The sequence below is a fragment of the Myotis lucifugus genome, unplaced genomic scaffold (assembly GCF_000147115.1).
Source record: "Myotis lucifugus unplaced genomic scaffold, Myoluc2.0 scaffold_36, whole genome shotgun sequence".
In the NCBI taxonomy this organism is placed as follows: Eukaryota; Metazoa; Chordata; class Mammalia; order Chiroptera; family Vespertilionidae; genus Myotis; species Myotis lucifugus.
The window spans coordinates 7,195,990-7,215,229 of NW_005871084.1; positions in this window are offsets into that span (position 1 = coordinate 7,195,990).

Sequence of the window (19,240 nt, forward strand, 5' to 3'; positions counted from 1 at the left end):
ATCAAAGAGTCTTCAAAAAAAAAGATAGGTTAACCTTCAAAATGGCTAAATTTTATGCTGTGACCCAACTATGTGAGACACTGTGAACATTTTCTATACTTAATATCATGAGCGATTAAGCTAAGTGTGTTCCCACATGATTCATATCTTACATATGATGTGTATAGTATACAGTATAGTATCACATGTCCATACATGTTTGTGTGGTATATATAACATAAAACTCCTCTTTGCATCCAAATATGCATATGGATATATCCAGTTCCAAATTCTGCATAAATATTCTATACTTGGATAGCATTCCAATTCCTACACAAAGCTAGTACAATTGTGATCTTCATTAAGAGCGACACAAATTGTTTTTGTTGAGTAGTGTGTCTGCCTTGTGTTTTACAAGGACTAAAAGTCAGGGAGAAGAAAGGCTGCCAGATGGACGCTGAATGCCCTGTGCCTGGCAGGCCCCAGAGTAGCATGATTTAAATCTCTCTAGACACTGCCATTGTGTGCTCTTGCTCTACTATTTATTATTTAGCAAGCAAGGTATAGTTACTACCCAAGAAATGCTTTATACCTGGAAAATGGATGACAGCTAATTCAGTTATCGCCTTCCTTAGAAGTAATATTTGCATTTTTCAGGTGGAAAGTCATTCAAAATTATTTTGCTAAAATAGGTTCAAATGTTTCTCTGGGTAGTCTCAGAATTCCTTAGACTTTTTATAATTTGTAGGGCAATATGTCTCTCTTTTAAAAATAATTAGATAATTCATTAAATAAATAATTAAATATCAGGGGTGGAAGCGTGGAGTGTAATATAGTAGACTTAGAGTAAGGATTTCACAATGCATAATTTCCTCTCCCTGACCCAGAAAATTCCAGTTTAGGAAACATGTTGTATATATCAATAGTGTCCTGTAATTGGCCACTGATTTGAGTTAAAAATGTAATATTGATAAGGGATCTCTTATGTTAGTGTAAAAATATGAATAGTAATCACATCAGACTAAGAAAGTAGGAGTTAATTTTAATGGTATGTACAAATTTAATACTTCACAATTTATTTTAAAGATGGATTAATATAAAACCATTATTTACTCAATAAAGCAAAAATGAGGTAGCACCTATAAAATATGAACATAAAAATGATATGTAAACACATCAAATTGAAGGGGAATTTGAAAATAATATATGTAAACAATAAGTTTTCATTTGCTTATCAAATAATGTCCTTCTAGTATTAAAAGTATTACCCAATTACTTGAAATACTTAAAAATCCAGAGAACCTTCATAGATATTTTTACTTAATGGAACTGTGATAAAAAATAATTTGGCTCACCAACTTATTTTAATATTCAGAATTATGCTACACAAAATAAATCAATCAGAAAAAACTAAGAACCATATGATTTCACTTATTTGTGGGATGTATAACTGAAACTCATAGACATATACAACAGTATGGTATTTACCAGAGGGAAGGGGGAGGGGGTAGTAGAGAGTAAGGAGGCCAAATATATGGTGATGGAAGATGATTTAATTTTGGGTGGTGGACACACAATGCAATATACAGATGATGTATCATAGGAATGTACACTTGAAACCTATACAATCTTATTATCCAATGTCACCCAAATAAATTTAATTTAAAAATGAAAGGATGATTATTACAATTTAATATTTATTACTGAGGAAGAATCAGATTAATAACACTGTTTACTGAGCTTCTTGAAAAAAAATAATGTGTATTTTAGATTTTGTTTGTTCGTTGCTCTTCAGGCGAGAAATGACATACATGCAGACAATGTACATGAGAAAGATGTTAGAATGACATATATGTCAACAAATGAAATATATGTTATCTAAAAATCATGCTGAAAAATGATACAGTAAATAGTTTCAACAGCTACTTTTTGTGGGTGGTTTTCCTTGACACAACATCTCTCCAGGTTGTGATTCGGCATCCTTTTCTGATGCATTGCTGCACTGGCCTTGTGTGATATTCTGAAATGTTCAAATAATTCATTATGTAAAAGATATTCCAAGGAAGGAATTAAAATTATTTTGCCTCAAAAATAACCTCTGCAACAAACTTTCATTTACAAGCAACCCCATTTACTAGTAATAGACAGAAAAGTAATGAGAAAGAAATTGGGAAATTGTAGGCCATTAGATCACAATAAGAGTTATCGTGGCTCCTAGCTGAGCAATATCTCCCAAATTCAGAATGATAAGCATTTTGTGTTCTTTTATGAGATGGTAGCTAGGTATAGGTATGGGCACAAGAGGAGACAGAGATGAGGCTCAGGGGAACAAATTTTGTTGTCTCCACTGGTCCTAGAGTCATGGTACCTGGGAAAGAACACACTAGGATGGTCTGGGGCAGAGGGCAGGTGGAAAAGGAGCCTTTTATTGGGGTTTCCTTGGGAAAGGCAGGTCAGTATAAATAGTTGAGGATTGACTAGTTGGAATAATTTTGGGGAACTATCTTTTGTTCCCAAAGTTAAAAAAAAAAAGTCACAATTAAAAAAAAAATGAATGAAAATGTTCTATATTCCGTATTCTCCAAGTCTCCCTTCTATATTTTCTAGAGACATTTGTGAGGTAATTAATTCTTGCATTATATAACCTTAATTTTGGTTTTATTTTACCTTCATATTTCTAGTATAAAAAACAAATTAAAAAATATAAAGCCATATAATATTTAGCAGTGTAAAATTATAAATCTATGGAGTGAATGAAGAAAACAATATTTCTCATTTGGGAAGACTGTTGGACAAAGTCATTGATGCTGTTCAGTTAGCCCAGAAAAATGCTGCAAGGAGGGGGCCTGTGGGAGTGAAGAAGAGATAGTTCAGCTTTGGGGGCTAGAGAGAATGTGAGTTTAGTTTTGGGGGGTAGAGAGAATGTGCAAGGAATCAAATTATAGGGAAGATCGCTCAGTCAGAAACAGTTAATCCTATTAAGAGAATGAAAATGCAACTCTATGCTGAATTAGGGAAGACCTCTAATGGAAATTTACTGATCTAGGACTTCTGAGAATGGGGGCAAGTAATCAAAAGCTCTTTAAAATGGTATTACTATCATGAAAATAATGGACACAAAAGTTTCAAGCAAACATGCTTAATTTTACACAGTAAAACCTTATTTTTATAAGGTTCATCTGATTTGTAAATGATGATCATCGAATTTACAAGTTTGTTTTTTTGTAAGTAACTTTTGGAAATACTATTAATTCTTGTTTCCACTTTTAATTTTCAGACTACCTATTTAGATATTCATAACATAAAAATTGTTACATGAAAAGTAACAATGGAAGCTTATTTGAATCAGAGTATTACCCCAAAATGTAAGCAGGGGAGGAATTTCTCATTCATAGAAACTATTGAGCGCCCAGCAGGTGTGGCTCAGTGGTTGAGCATTGGCCCATGAACCAGGAGGTCATAGCACATGCCCTGGTTTCAGGCTTGATCCCCAGTAGGAGAGTGCAGGAGGCAGCCTATCAATAATTCTCTCTCATCATTGATGTTTCTAACTCTCTGTCCCTCTCTTTTCCTTTCTCTAAAATCAAGAAAAGACATAATTTTAAAAAAGAAATAAACTATTGAGCATATGGGCTCTAACTGATTAGATTTAGAATCTCGGATCCTTACGTATCTAAGGAAAGACAATTTTCATAACATGGGCAAAAATAAATAAATAGATAGACAAATTCAGGTAAGAAAAATATAAGTATTAGGTAATAAAACAATATGGACAGGAACAGCTGAGAGAAACTAAACAAACACTTGAACATTTTCACCTTCAAAGTGGAAGCTCTTCTATTATACATGGATTCTTCCAAATAGTTTGATTACCGATGGGGAGTGGTCCTCATCCCACCTGTTGCTTGTTGGAGTGGAATTCTTGCGATATCCAGAGGCAAAAAAATTTCTGAGACTCACATGGAGACCAAGTGATTTTTATTTCTGTGCAATTACATCCCCGAGTTTCCTAGGTCCTCTCTCCCCCAGGCCCACTTTAGAAGTGTAGCTGGTGCTTCAGCAGAGCTAAAATCAGAGCCAATGTCCAGAGTTTCTGTTCCACGTTGGAGCAGTGTCCAATCCAGTATCAGACTCTTTTAGCTTGTGTTCCCCACTGCAGTCCATCAGTCCATTGCATGTGGGGTCTACAGGGCCACATGGTTATGGAGGAAACGTGGGCAAATTAAAGGAAGCAGGAATGAGAGCCCATGAACCAAGCACCACAAGAGAGAGCCAAGAGAGCGAATTCCTTTGTTTGGGGCATTATGCATCCCCAAATTATCACATGTTTGGAGTGGCCATGTCCATTCTGGCTCACCATCTCTGTCCCTACGTGTGACCGACAGGCACCTTCCCTAGTCACCCCAACTTTACTGTGCATGCATCTATCTCCCCTTTGTTGTACCCCTTCCCCCAGTGATCAGCAGAGGATGGGCCAGTGGATCCCTGGGGAGTGCAAAATTGCAGCTTCCTTGTGAAGCTTCCCAAATGACAGGCCTATCATGTCTGGTTTCCCTTTACTCCTTTTCTATTATTAATAACTAAGTAAAGTTTGAGTGGCTTTGGCCAGCATTGGACTAACATATTTCCAACTTCTCATAAGAAAGAGGAGTTTCCTTGTCTCGGTTCCAGCTTGAAAATTCTGATGGGGTGGTTGTGATTTTTCCAGCTTGCTTACTGTTTGCACCCTTAAACCAAGCAGTGTGGTTCATGGGATAGGATTCAGGGGTCTCACATAGTAAGTGAAATTGAACAAAAGAATGGTGTCTGGGAGGGGAGGTTACTGAACTCAGTGCCTTTGCTGGAATCCTTGTCAGCCATCCAGCTTCTCTAAGTTATACTAGTATCTACTAAGTATGACTCAGTGTTTCTCTTTCTTACCAGATGAGGTGCCAGAGATCAGCCTGCTATTTTTCCCGTGGTTGTTATTTTCTTTGAATTATTCTCGTCTCCTAATTTGATTTTATCTAGAGTCATTTTTCCTGTCTTCCAGTCTTTCCTGATGATCTGGAAGTAAGTGCTTTTGATATAGGCATTTTTACCTGTTATCTGTATATGCAAGGAGGAAATATAAGCTCCTTCAGGAGGCAAATCATGAATATTCTTGAGGTATGTTAACTGTAACCTGGCCATCTATATCTATTTTGCAGCTCACTCTATCAATGTAGCCTCTAGACAGGGAACCTGGGACAGCTAGAGACGGAAATGAGGCCAAGCTGGTTTCCCCTTCTGTGATTTTCCACTTGCTCCCTGGGACCCATGATTGAAATGTTTGATCAGATATTTACATTGTTGCCTAGTATTTTTCTGGCATTCCCAGTTGTCTTTTGTTCAGAATGACTCTCTGAATTCTATATATAATTCTCTATATCCATCTGTGAGACCCACACAGTTCATGACTTTCCTCAGCCTTTTCAGTCCAATTTTTCACAATTTATAATTGAAAACTGGATGCTAACAGTGCTGTTTAGCTCCTAGAGGACAAAACTGGTGTCTAATTGTCAAAAATACTTAAACACACCTGATGTTGACAGCACCTGTGGATGCCACCTATGGAGACATGATAAAGATATTAAAGTTTGTGAATAAGTGAAGTACTAATTCATAGTTGGTAATTTTACATGCTCGATCTTGGCTCTGAACATATTCATTCAAAAATTATTTTTAACTTTATAGAAAGGCAAAGAAATAATAATAAAACTCATTGCCCAGGCTAATCAACAAAGAAATATATTTACATTTAATGTAAATTTTACATTTTATAATAAATTCCTTTGTCTACTTGCAGTGACCAGCATAATGGATTGCCCAGTCATCCCATTTTATTGTTGTGAAATGTAACAATTGTGAAAATGATTTTTGACCTCTGTTTTCCATTTATACGCTTCTACCAATTCACCAGGACATTGACCATGATAGTAAATTAAAGGAACATTTAGGTGCTGCCATTAATTCTCTGTTTCACAAAAGCTGGCTGTCTACCTTCTATATGATCTGTGCTTCTTGTGTAGTGAATACAAGAAAATAGATAACCTGGAGTCCTTCCGAAGAGAACTTTCCATTGTACAAGAGCTCCTAGGATTTAAAATGGTACTAAAGTAAAATCGAACAATCTAAGAATTTTAGGCTTCCAGAATCAGGCTCATGTAAGCAGATTGCCTCATTAAGGATGTTTAGCAATCTCAGTAATTTGTCTGTGGGTATGTGATCTATAATTAGTATTTTGCATTTTGAGAAGAATATGTATTCTCCCAAATAAATATAAATATAGGAGACTTGGGATATATAAAATCCTTATGATAAGAGGTTGGAGAAAGGAAGTAGCTAGCATTCAGTATGTCCCTAGAAACAATATAACACAGTAATTTCACAGAGCTAAGCACTTAATATCCCTATCAGCAATATCAATATTCATATTGGTCATTCCCTACTTACTTAAGTAATAACCAAAGTAAGTGACAATTTTCCTTATAATGAATACAGAAAAAAAATGTTTGTGGGTAAAGGAATAATGAATCAAATTCCAAATTTATCATTAAATGTTTTTTATTATTCAAATTAAAATGTAAAATATGTATATCTCAAATGTTTACATGTTTTCAGCCATAAGGTAAACTAACAATAATTAGTATATGTTGAGTAATGACAGGGCTAATTAAGACATGTGAGAGATTTATTCATTGTGATTATTCAACTTTTGGGGAAAGTATCAATAATACCATATACAACTGCTGTTAAATTCAATCTTGTAGGTACAAATCAAAATTTTACAAATAGAGCATATTAAACAGATGTACTGTCTTCCAGGTGTAAGGTTTATAGAAGAAAAGATCATTTCCAATCTCATTTCACTTGTAATTGAACACTTGCCTGTGAGGATAAATTTTCAGTGAATTGCACCGTGACATATTCATGATTCCAGTTTCCTTAAATGCTGTCTTAAGTAATTGCGTGAAATATTCGCTTTCATTCCTCTCTGGGAAGCTAAGATTTTATGTCAAATTTCAATAGGTTGGAAATATTGAGGATGAAACTAGGCTCAAATTGTGGTACAATGCTTGTTCCAAACAGTAAAGAGAACCACATTTAACACACAAACCCTAGAAACCACACACCATTGATCTATGCATGTTTTCCCAATAGGATGGAATATGGTGAAAACAAGTATGGCACTTTATTTTCCTTGGATTTACAGAAAGACAAATCTTATAATTTTCTGTGATGTGATCTTAAATCTATTAGTTAACTATGGGTTTCATCAACACTTTCATTTTCTGTCAAAACTAATACAGTCATTCTCCTTTGATAGTGCCAGAGAAACTATGAAATAGGATAAAGAGTTTTTACTTGTTGTTCCCCATTATATTAGGTATTAAATATTTTACTGGAAATAAAAAAAGGCCTAGCTGGTTTTCTCAGTGGTTAGAGCATCAGCCTTTGGACCGAAGGGTCATGGGTTCTATTCTAGTCAAGGCATGTACCCTGGTTTCAGGCTCCATCACCAGACCCAGTCAGGGCAAGTGCCAGAGGCAATCAATCGATGTGTCTTTCTCACATCAGTGTTTCTCTATCTCTGTCTCTTCCCCTCCATTCCATTCTCTCTAAAATTCAATGGAAAAATATCCTCGGGTGAGGATTAACAACAACAAAAAGAATGCTTATTTGTTTGGTTGTTTATTTATATGTATCTGTGTGTTTATTTTTGGCATTTCAACAAGGTCAGAAAAGGTGAAAATTTCTGCTTAATCTTTCAAGGATAATAATTTAAGAATCAAGTAGCCAATGCCTGCATTCTATTAGGAACTCCTGATAAATAATATTTGACTGATATGACCTCAAACTTCCCTCCTCTGCTTTATTCTGCAAACTTCTCCATCCATGCCCTCCATTATTTATCAAGCTACTCAGTGTCTTCCCAGTCCAAAATATTTTCTTCCAAACGTCTTTGAACATTTATCTTAGGTTAATAAAGTCTCTTTCAAGGTTCCAACCTCTATTGTCACATAAAAATCAATTTCCTTCCTTTCACATGTAATCATTATTTTATTCTTCACAAGTGTTTTGTTTGTTTGTATTTTATCATTACATTTTCACCATGTCACTCAGAGTTCACTGTACAAAACTGACTTTTGTACATTGCAGGGGTCAGTTCTCTTTAACTCACTTTGTACAGCATCTAACAGAAGCAGGCATGTGCTTCATAAATGTGTGATGCTGATGGCAACAACTGTTTGCAGTGCTGGTGTTATTAATAATTCAGAAAAATCTGGGAAGGTATTCATGTATCTTTTAATGGATCCCAAGTGGAGAAATCATTAACATACTAAGGTTATAAAAGTCAGGGCCTGTACACATAACAAGGTAATAACACAACAGCACAAATATAGGAAGCGTTTCCATCAGTTACTTTTATAAGTACTAAACAAAAATACTCTTGGAGACATCAGAATTTTCTCACTTAGCAGATTTGGGGGGTTAGGATAACAAAGATCTGAGAAATTACAAAAACAATCATTTAAAATTTTTCTCATAGATTTACCACTAAAATCTTGAAACTTCTGTTAAATTGCCAAGATTGTTTAAAAAGTTTAATTATTTTTTAAAATTTAACTTTGTTGTTGAAAGTATACAGGCCCCCATCTACCCCCATTGACTGCTTCTAGTCCACCCCAGGCCTTCACCGCACTATTGTCTGGGTATAAGGGTTATGCCTATATGCATATAAGTTCCTTGGTTAACCCCTTCCCATCCACCCCCACCTTCCCTCTGAAACTCATCAGACTGTTCCATGTTTCTATGTCTTTGGATCTATTTTGTGCATCAGTTTATTTTGTTCTTTAGATTCCATGTATGAGTGAGATTATGTGATACTTACATTTATCTGACTGACTTATTTCACTGAGCATAATACTCTCCAAGCCCCTCCATGCTGTCTCAAAGGGTAAGAGACCCTTTTTTGTTTTGTTTTGTTTTGTTTTGTTTTGTCTTGTTTTGTTTTGTTTTGTTTTACTGCTGCATAGTATTCCATAATGTAAATGTACCACAACTTTTTCTTCCACTTCTAGGAATATATCCCAAGAAACCCGAAACACCAATCAGAAAGAATATATCCACCCCTATGTTCATAGCAATGCAATTTACAATTGCTAAAAAGTTTAATTCTTGATGTCAGCCTGACTTAAGCATTTCATTTCTGATTGTATTAGAGTTTCTTTTAACTATTTACTTATTTTTTGAAATCAATATAAATATTAAAAAATGCCTCTTCTTCTTTTCTACTTATTGCATCCTTCTTTTCTTCCTATAGCTTTAAAAATATTTTAAACTTATTTGACACATTATGGTAGTTTTTGAACTTTCCTTACAAATTTTTTTACACAGCTATTGATACTAAATAATAAACCCAAACTCACCTGCATACAACCATAACCTTTTTGTCTCTTGCACATGAGTCACCTGGAGTGGTTCTGCATAGTCCAGGTGAGGGGTCTGCAGTTTGTCAGATCTTGGCTCTAGGGATGGGTTGAGTTTAGATTTGCTTTATGTGCCTTCATTCTGGGACTCATGTTGAAAGGGAAACAGCTACCCAACAAGTTCTTCTAATGATCAATCACCAGAGCTGCATAGTTGAACCAAATATCTTGGGCACAGTAAAGCCTCTGCTTGTATCATATCCACTAGAATTCTATTGGCCAAGGCAAGCTTATATGGGTTAGCCAACACCAAAGGGTGGGAAACTGTACTCCACCCACAGTGAGAGAGAGAAGAGGGTGAAGACTTCATTTAAAATATCCGGACTATCTCAGAGCAGAATCATTTTTTATTCACACCAAGTCTCCTGTGGGAATCAACATAATAAACAGATTATAAAGATACTTTATAGGTATGTATTAATAAGTTAAATCCAAACATCTATTTTTGGTAATCTCATCAATAAAATGCAGGGTACCAGATGGTGAGTCTGGGTTTAACAAATGACCACAAGAGAAACTGAAATAGAGAAGTTTATTCCTCGCAGGTCCTGGAGAAAGTACACTTTGAGGAGCCACAAGGGGAGGTTAAGGTAAAGTGCAGAGAGAGCAATAGGACCTGGGGCCCATGCCTTTTTTAGGGTCTGTGGGTAGAGTACTTTGGGGTTCCTGGCCTAAGTCCTAATCAGTCCATTCAAATCAGAGAGGGGTTTTGGTAAGCTCTCTGGGGTTTTATCTAAGGGGCATAAAAAGCCTTGAGGCCTTGGGAGGCAGGGGAGACTACTGATCACAGGGCTGTTGGGGAAGTCCTGTCAGAGATGGACATCTGCTTGTGACTCTGTGGCGGTGATCTCAGGCATGTGCTTGCAGGAGGGGCTACTGTTGGATTAAGGTCCCTGCAGGACACTTGGCCAAACAAAAAAAATGCCCAGGCAGCAGTACCATGGAGAATCAAAGCTTATGATTCTCAAAATGTGGGACTTAGGCCTAAGATTTCAAATAAAGCAATGGACTTTTATAACACATCACTTTCTTGCTTGTTGGAAATTCATGTAAACTCTACAAAGACGGACACAACCATTTGAAATTGGGAAATCAGGAACATAGTTACACATTATTGAAAAAAATTGTGGTTCAGAATATACAGGGTGAGACAAAAGGAGGTTTACAGTTATAAACAGTTTATTCTTGTATTGTTATGTATTAACTATTGTATTATTTTTCATATGAACAACTATAACCTACTTTTGCCCCACCCTATAAAATACTATCACATATCATCAGGTCAGAATTCAAACAGAAAAAGAGGAAGAAAAACTAAGCTCCTGCAATGCTAAAATCTTCATACCTAATAAAGCATTTCAAAGATATATATATTATATATATATATATATATATATATATATATATATATAATCCTCAATGACAAGAAAAGGGAACTTTTACTCTGAGGTCTGATAAGTAAATAAATAAATACAGTCTATTAATGATTTTTTTCCTGTTTTAAAATACACAGAACAATTTTTAAAGATGAAATCTCAATTATAAATATAGGGCATGCCTGGAAGATTTTTAAGGAAGCCTCAGGCTCCATGTAACAAAATGGGAAGATGTTACTCTTTCTTGATTTCAGAAATTTCTGGAAAACATAGCCAGGATCAGTCATTTCATCCAACATTTTAATTTGTCAGGGAAATCCCTGGCTTTAAAGCTTTAAAAATAACTATTATTGAGAGAGAGAGAGAGAGAGAGAGAGAGAGAGAGAGAGAGAATATAAATAAGTTGAATTGCAGTAGTCTCCCTTTATCTGTACTTTGGCTTTCCAGGGTGAACTGTAGTCCAAAAATATTAATCAAAAAGTTCTAGCAATAAACAATCTATATGTTTGAAACTGTGCACCATTCTGAGTAGCATGATGAAATCTCACGTCGTTCCTTTACATCCCACCTGAGATATGAATAATCCCTTTCTCTAATGTCTGCATTGTATATGCTCTGTGTCCTCCAGTCACTTTGTAGCCATCACAATGATCAGAGATGGCCTCCCGAAGGTCCACCTCTAACTGCTGTCACCTTGGGGAGTAGATCTTCAACCTATGGATTCAGTCCATAGCCATACAATACCATTAATGCCTTCAAGATGCTTATCATTGAATGAGAAAGTCATGTAAACTATTGCACACAGCAGTTAGTGTTATATCACTAAAAAGATTCATTATCTGTGATAGTGTAGAAGAGAATGAGAATATTAAATAAATTATGTATCCTTAAAGAACACAGAAAATGATGAGAATGAATAATGAAAGATTTCTTATATCTTCCAGAGATAAGATTTATTCTCAGTATCTCCAGAAAAATAGAAATGCCAGAATGTCTTAGTTTCCAGTGTATTCCCGTTCTCCGTGTCAGTTACTTATCTCTGCTGACACGAAGTCCCCTGCATTCCCACAGGAGAGTGAAGATGGGACTGGGAGGGTGAACCATATAAGTGTGGGCAGATCACTGCATTCACCCCAGTCATAACAAGATGTGGCAATAGAGTCACTGAACCTATCCTGACATCATCCTGAAGTTAAGTCTCCTGATACATAAAAGAGCACTGGCATGGATTACTATTTACCAAACTATGGTTCACAAGCTATAGAGTCAGTGAGACCTCCAGGTAGAAACAACTACAAATGCAGGCAAAATACAACAAAAATCCTCACAATGGACGAAAATCCTTACTGGATGCTACTACCAACCCTGATAACTCTCCTCTACCTATCCCTGTTACTGTTCTCTAACCTCATCTCTCCCAGCTGTTCTTTTTGTTCATTCTGCTCAGTTCCCTGCCACACACTGTCCTTGTTCCTGTTCTTTGCATATCCCAGACAGGCTCCTGCCTCAGGGCCAAAGACTGCTTGCTTTGTTGGGTACACTCTTCCCCCAGATATGGGTATGGCCACTCCCTTGCCTCTTTTTGGTCTCTGTTCAGAGGTCACCTTCCTAATGATATCTATTATGATCAGATTGAATGACTAACATTACAACATGCCCAGCCTAACTTTTTTTTAAAATATATTTTATTGATTTTTTACAGAGAGGAAGGAAGAGGGATCGAGAATTAGAAACATCGATGAGAGAGAAACACCAATCAGCTGCCTCCTGCACACCCCCTACTGGGGATGTGCCTGCAACCAAGGTACATGCCTTTGACCGGAATCGAACCTGGGACCTTTCAGTCCACAGGCTGATGCTCTATCCACTGAGCCAAACCAGTTAGGGCTCAGCCTAACTTTTTATAACACATCGCTTTCTAGCTTGTTTGGAAATCCATGTATTACTAAGATTATTCTATTTTACATGTCTCCCTGAGCTATAGTGTAAAATTATGTGTGGTATAATCACAAGGGGGCACATCTTTGTTGGTTGTAGTGGTGTGGTGGTTAACTGATACACTCTATACTGATACACCAGTGCCTGCCTGGTACACAATGTGGACTTAAAATATTTAAATATTTGTTTAATAAATGATTATGTGGTAAACAAAAGAATGAGTATTTAAAATAAATTTACTTTTTTAAGAAAGTAATTGCAACTTTTAGGTGCTAAAGTACAGGGTTATAGAAACCAGAGGTGGGGTCTTTGAGAAGCAGTGATCTTGTTAAAACAGCCAGATTCTTACCTTAAGAGCTGCGTAAAGGTCAGAAGACAAAGCTTATGATTCTCAAAATGTGGGACTTAGGCCTAAGATGTTCATATAAAGCAAACACAGACTAGAAAATTTTAAAATAATAACAGTTGCTGCCTAGTGAGCTGGTAAAAGTAAACACAAATTGTCTTTGGAAGGAAAACTCTTCGCAGTTGTATTATTCTGCTCAGGCTACTATAACAAAATAGAACGGGCTGTGTGGTTTAAACAACAGCTAGTTACTTCCCAATTTCTAGTGGCTGGAAGTCCAAGAACAAGGCACCTGCATGGTCAAGTTCTGGGAGGGCCCTCTTCCTGGTTGGCTGACAGCACTTTCTCGCTGTGTCCTCTCATGGTAGAGAGATCCGGAGAAAACAAGCTTCTTGGTATCTCTTCGTATCGGGGCACTAATCCCATTGACCAAGGCCCTGCTCCCATGACCAAGGGCCCCACCTCCAAATACCATCACACAGGAGTTAAGGCTTTAACATGTGAATTTGGGGAAGACACAAAAAATTCAGCTTAGAGCAGCAGTATTTTCAAAGATACTATTCTCTTGTTGCTTTCTCAAAAATTAATTCTTTAAATATTTAAACACTCATTTTTATTATTTATCCATGAAGTGCAAAGTGTGTGTCTTGCATATTTGATTCTGCTTTTTATTTATTCCAGTGGCATAGTCCAGTGGTTTGTTCGCTCATGTGTTTTGTGATCTCTTGTTGTTCTGAGCTCATAGCCCTTTAAATTTCATCTGGAGGAATATTTTGAGTCCTTGCTTTAAGAATATTTAAGAAAGTTCTTCTGAAGAATTTATGTATTTGTTCTACCCAAAAGCCAATGTGACTGCCATGCTATCACCACTTCTTATGCAGTTCGTGCTCTGAGATGTTTGGGATTCCACAGGTGATTACAGGTTGCATAGGAACATGAGATTGGCTTCTTGTGATTAAGATATCACATGACAGATCTTTTCCCATCTACCTAGAGTTCAGATCGAAACAAGCAAGTTTCCATCCTATCCCCTTTGGGGTGTGTGTGTGTGTGTGTGTTTGCGGTGCTCACACTGAGGTGGGTCACAGGCCTTGTCCATTGCCCCATCCTTCAGCCCATCACAATGAAAGCTCTAGGACCTGGGGAGTCTGTAGAAGACCCCAGAGAATCATCAACTTTAGCACCTGCTTATTTCCCTGCGATAACCTAATGTTTTTTGTCCTTTGATGATATTTCTTTCATTTGTTGCTAACTCAGCTGGGTTTTTCTAGGATAAAGGTTTTTTTTTTTTCCAGGATATTCAGTTTAGTCATCGTTCCAGAAATGGAAGCTGTTTCATTAACTTTTCAAACTTTCTTCCTAGTCTCTGAAAGACTAAAAAACTAACGGAGCCTCTCCCATTTCTTTTCTTAAGAAAAGAAGTATTTCACATATCCATCATGTTAAATGACTATTTTTTTCAATGTTTTTTGGCCTTACACCTGGTCAGGTTGTTGTCTTTGAGTTTTGAGAATGAATTATCCTGATTTTAGGAAAGTAGTAATAGCCAGATTTTATAGCTCTACCTCAGTTTTTCCACTGGGAACTGTGGATTCTTGGGGGAAAGCAGCAAAGCAGTTTCTGAATTCCTATGCTTTTGGGAAGAAGAAGGAATGAAAAGGAAATTAAGCACTTACAGTTAGAAAATTTCCTATTACTCTTGCCCTAGTCACACTGCAGAGAAGAATTCAATTTAACCTTTCATCAGTCCTGGCAACACTAAACACAAAACACATTTTCCTTAGAAGAGTCTGTTCTATCAACAGCAATTGTTTTCTCAAGTGTGGAAAACACAGGAGTGGATAGGGAAACATGGAAAGGCAAATATGGGGAATAGGAACTAATATAGAAAAAACATCTTTTATTTCTTTCTCAAAATATAGGAAGGCTCTAATAAAAGGGCCACATGTGTGTGGTTTATATTTGCTATGTTATATTAAAAAATTGCTCTCCTTAGGAGGCAAGTATATGTACATAGGGACACTAATCAAAACCACTAATAATAAAAGTTGAAATGAACCCATTTTAATGTTTCAAGAATGGCATACTGTATAAAAATCTTTGAACTGTATGGAAGCAGATTTGATTCAAAGAAGTAATTGTAGGGATGAGCTTTTACTGCTAAAGGCTTACTATCCTAATTAAGCAATATGTCATATTAATATCCCTAGATAGTGGCTTTATGCAAATTACTATTGCATACTATTTACCTACATATCTACTGGTCTCTACAAAGGAGCTTACACTCACTCATACTTGCATTATAGAGAATAAAAAAGGCAAAATTAAAGAAAACTTTCTCAAGTAGAAAATGTTGTCTTAGATAAGGTATCTTAGATCCAAAGTATGGGAATCAGAAGGGAAACTGGCTTCAGATGTGCTAGCAACCGTGGGCAAACTACGGCCCGCGAGCCGGATCCGGCCCGTTTGAAATGAATAAAACTAAAAAAAAAAAAAGACCGTACCCTTTTATGTAATGATGTTTACTTTGAATTTATATTAGTTCACACAAACAGTCCATCCATGCTTTTGTTCCGGCCCTCCGGTCCAGTTTAAGAACCCATTGTGGCCCTCAAGTCAAAAAGTTTGCCCACCCCTGTGCTAGAGCCATGGTTGGCAAACCGCCGCTCACGAGACACATGCGGCTCTTTGGCCCCTTGAGTGTGGCTCTCCACAAAGTACCACGTGCGGCGCGCACATACAGTGCGATTGAAACTTCGTGGCTCATGCGCAGAAGTCGGTATTTTGTGGAAGAGCCACACTCAAGGGGCCAAAGAGCCGCATGTGCCTCGCGGGCCGCAGTTTGCCGAGCCGCAGTTTGCTGACCACTGTACTAGAGTTAAGGATGCCCAAGCCACTGGACTCAGAAGGAGCTACCAGATCAGAAGTTAGGGGGTGGTGCTGGGAACAGAATCACTTTTAGTTCAGAGAGAAAGTCTAGTTGATGAGAACAGTGCTTTGTAAATTCTGAGATTGCCTTCAGTGCAGAAAAGTAAGTCTGAAAGGAAGCCCTCTGTGTGCTGAAAACAATCTATGAAATAATGAACTCAACACAGATAGAAAAAAAAGAGGTTTAAGTACCCTTTGCTTGTCAAGACCATCAATATTCACAAATATTCCAGCTGGTAATTCATTAATCCATTTATCAAATTTCTATTGAATCTGTTATGTATTACACGCTGCATTGGATGCTGACATACATCCAGTGAGACATAAGCAATTGAGCCCTCCCAGAGCTTAATGTCATTTAAAAAGTGTGTAGATGAAATCCAAGCAATGATCAGTCATGCGTATTGACCCTAGACCAGTGAAGAGAGAGGGCTGTTCTTGGAGTGGGATCCAGAGGCAGGACTGTGGAAGGAAAAGAGAGGTCTAGCCCAGGACCACTCCAGAAAGACATCAGGACACTAACCAGAGGACCCTAGCTGTAGATTCCCCTTGTGATGCACAAGTGTTAGTTCTGGGGAAGTGCGTAGAGTATAACAGGACAATTCTCCACTAAAAGAGTGCAGGGAAAATTTGGCGAGACCCAGATCGCTTTTTGAGAGGCAGCATTTGGAAAAATTTCCATTAGATCTATTACACTAAAAAGAGGGAAGTTTTATACTGATACCTGAGTAGGAATTGTTATTGTCACTTAGCTCTCAAGTGTGGATGTTTGATTTCTCTGCAAGTGTGCATGAGATAGTTAATCAACTAAGCCTTAGGGTTGCTGCAAACATGTTTTTCCCATAGATGATGCAGTTAGAGCAAGAGTCAAGTAGGAGCTCCAAGGAGGGTTATTGGTTTTGTAATAGGACATTGAAGAGTATCCTTGAATAAGGAGCTTCTGGGTAATGAAGACATTTCCTTGAGATACAACTCAGTTGAGTAGTCATCAAACACTGAAGAGATATTTTAAAATCTCCATCCACAGTCATGACATTGACCCACTGGTATTTTATATAGCCTTTTTCTTTGGAAGCTCATTTCATATATTACATCTGCAGAGATGGAGCCATATATAATAGAAGTAAAGCAAAATGATTTTTACTGCCACAATTTAGTTTTTAGTAATGGTTCAGCAACAACTAATTATCGGACAGAGGAGAGGATCCCAGAGTGAACCCCAATGGACAGAAAGAATCTCAAGGAGGCTGGGTGGTGCCATCGTTGCTCATGTGAGCCCTGAAGCCAAAGAGCAATAGTCTAAACACAGGCACAGCAATGAAACTTCAGGAAATCTGTGTGCTGTCCCTCTGTCTCCATAGCCTCACAAAAATAACACATATACAATTATAATTTTTTAAAATTAACAAGTTAGAATTGCTTACAAAAGAACAACCTTGCTGTTGCTGTGAGAATTGAGTAAAGCAGTGTGTGTGGAACACTGAGAGATGTCTGGCAGATAGCTAATATTTTCTGACTGATTTCATTCATGTTGTTCAACAGTATCCCAAATGCCTACCACCAAACACCCGCAAACAATAGCAGGTGCCTAATGTTGTTTGTTAAATCGCAATTTTCCAGGACAGATCGGTCAGACGGTTCCCTGGGTATTACTGACCAGGATTTTACATGACTTTCTTGAAATGCATCTTAAAGCCTCTAGAGATGCCTGAGGCATTGGCCCGTGTGATGACTCTCTGCTGCTAGGAGTATTGCAGCTAGTTCATCTGGCCAACCCAATGTCTCCGTTTCATTTCACTGCTTCATGTGAGTTGGCAAGGAACTTGGTTTTGTCAAAAAAACTAACAAAAAAACTGGAGCACTTGAACATCTATTGCCTATTTGCTCTGCATACTGATTTGTAATCACAACACATTTAGGGCATGTTAATACATGTTATACAGGGTTTTCTTTTCTTTTTTTAAAAATTGATTCCAGAATGTGGGGCCCAAAACATTTGCTTTTTCCCAGATTGGGGAACTCGGGTAACCCACACACAGATGCCTGAAAGTACAGAATGAAGAGTGGGAGCCCAGGGGGAGGCGCTGACTTGTTACAAACACACCTGAGGACAACAAGGAGAGAGCAGGTAACTACCTCTCATTGTCATGGTTAAAGACCAAGACTCCACTGTCTTTAATGTTGTTATGAAAACAAAATCCTTCACTCCTCACAACTCTACCTGCCCATGTTGTGTTGGTGGTTCAGCTACTCACAGCTGAGCTCCAACATTGGAGGTCCTGCTTTGATGTATTTTGGGGGCATTTCTCCCACCCTCCCAGGTAGTATGGAACCTCCTCAGGCACAGGTGACAGCTGCCTCATCCTTTCCTGTCAGTGCTTCATCTCATGCTTCCTGTGCAGCAAAGTCATGTGTGACAAACATTGTGCTAATGCTGGGGATTGGTGAGGTGCCAAGACAGATTGTCTTGTCACTAGTTGTTAGGCATGGCTGGAGGAGGACACTAAATGTTCTCTTCAGTGAATGGCATGGGGAGTCAGTCCAAATTTTTCCATCATTCAGAGACAGTTTGGCCCTGCTGTGTCTTCATGGTTTTTTCACTAATTAATTAATTTTTAATAAAACTTAAGAAGGGATGTCTTACTTCCTTATTAGTTATGTTTAGTTCAAGTCACTAAAAGAGTCAATTATTAGCGTCTGTGATAGTGGGCAAGTCCTGAATCTTGATTTAATTTAATTTTAATTCATTGTGCTGTATTTGAATAAGAAACAAACTATTTTGCACAAATATACAGATCTCAAATTGTAACATTACAATACAGAATGCAATACAGTGTCTATGTAAGTTTTTCTCACTGGGACAGGCCTTCTGTCACTTTTTGACATTTATGGTTATTAACACAATGAACCTGAGAAGTGCAGATTTTCCAGCTTCACGATTAGTAAATTCCTTTACAAATGAATGAAGGTACAGTCATCAAAAGGGGGAATAGTTGTCAAGTAGATGGCCCTGCCTACATTGTATTAATGTAAGAGACACAATGAGAGCCATGAGAAACTGTAGTTAAATGTTAGAAGTGTGGCCATTTTAGCTTTCTCAGACTTATGGGATGACATTGGTTAGTAAAATTATGTAGATTTCAAGTGTACAATTCTATAAT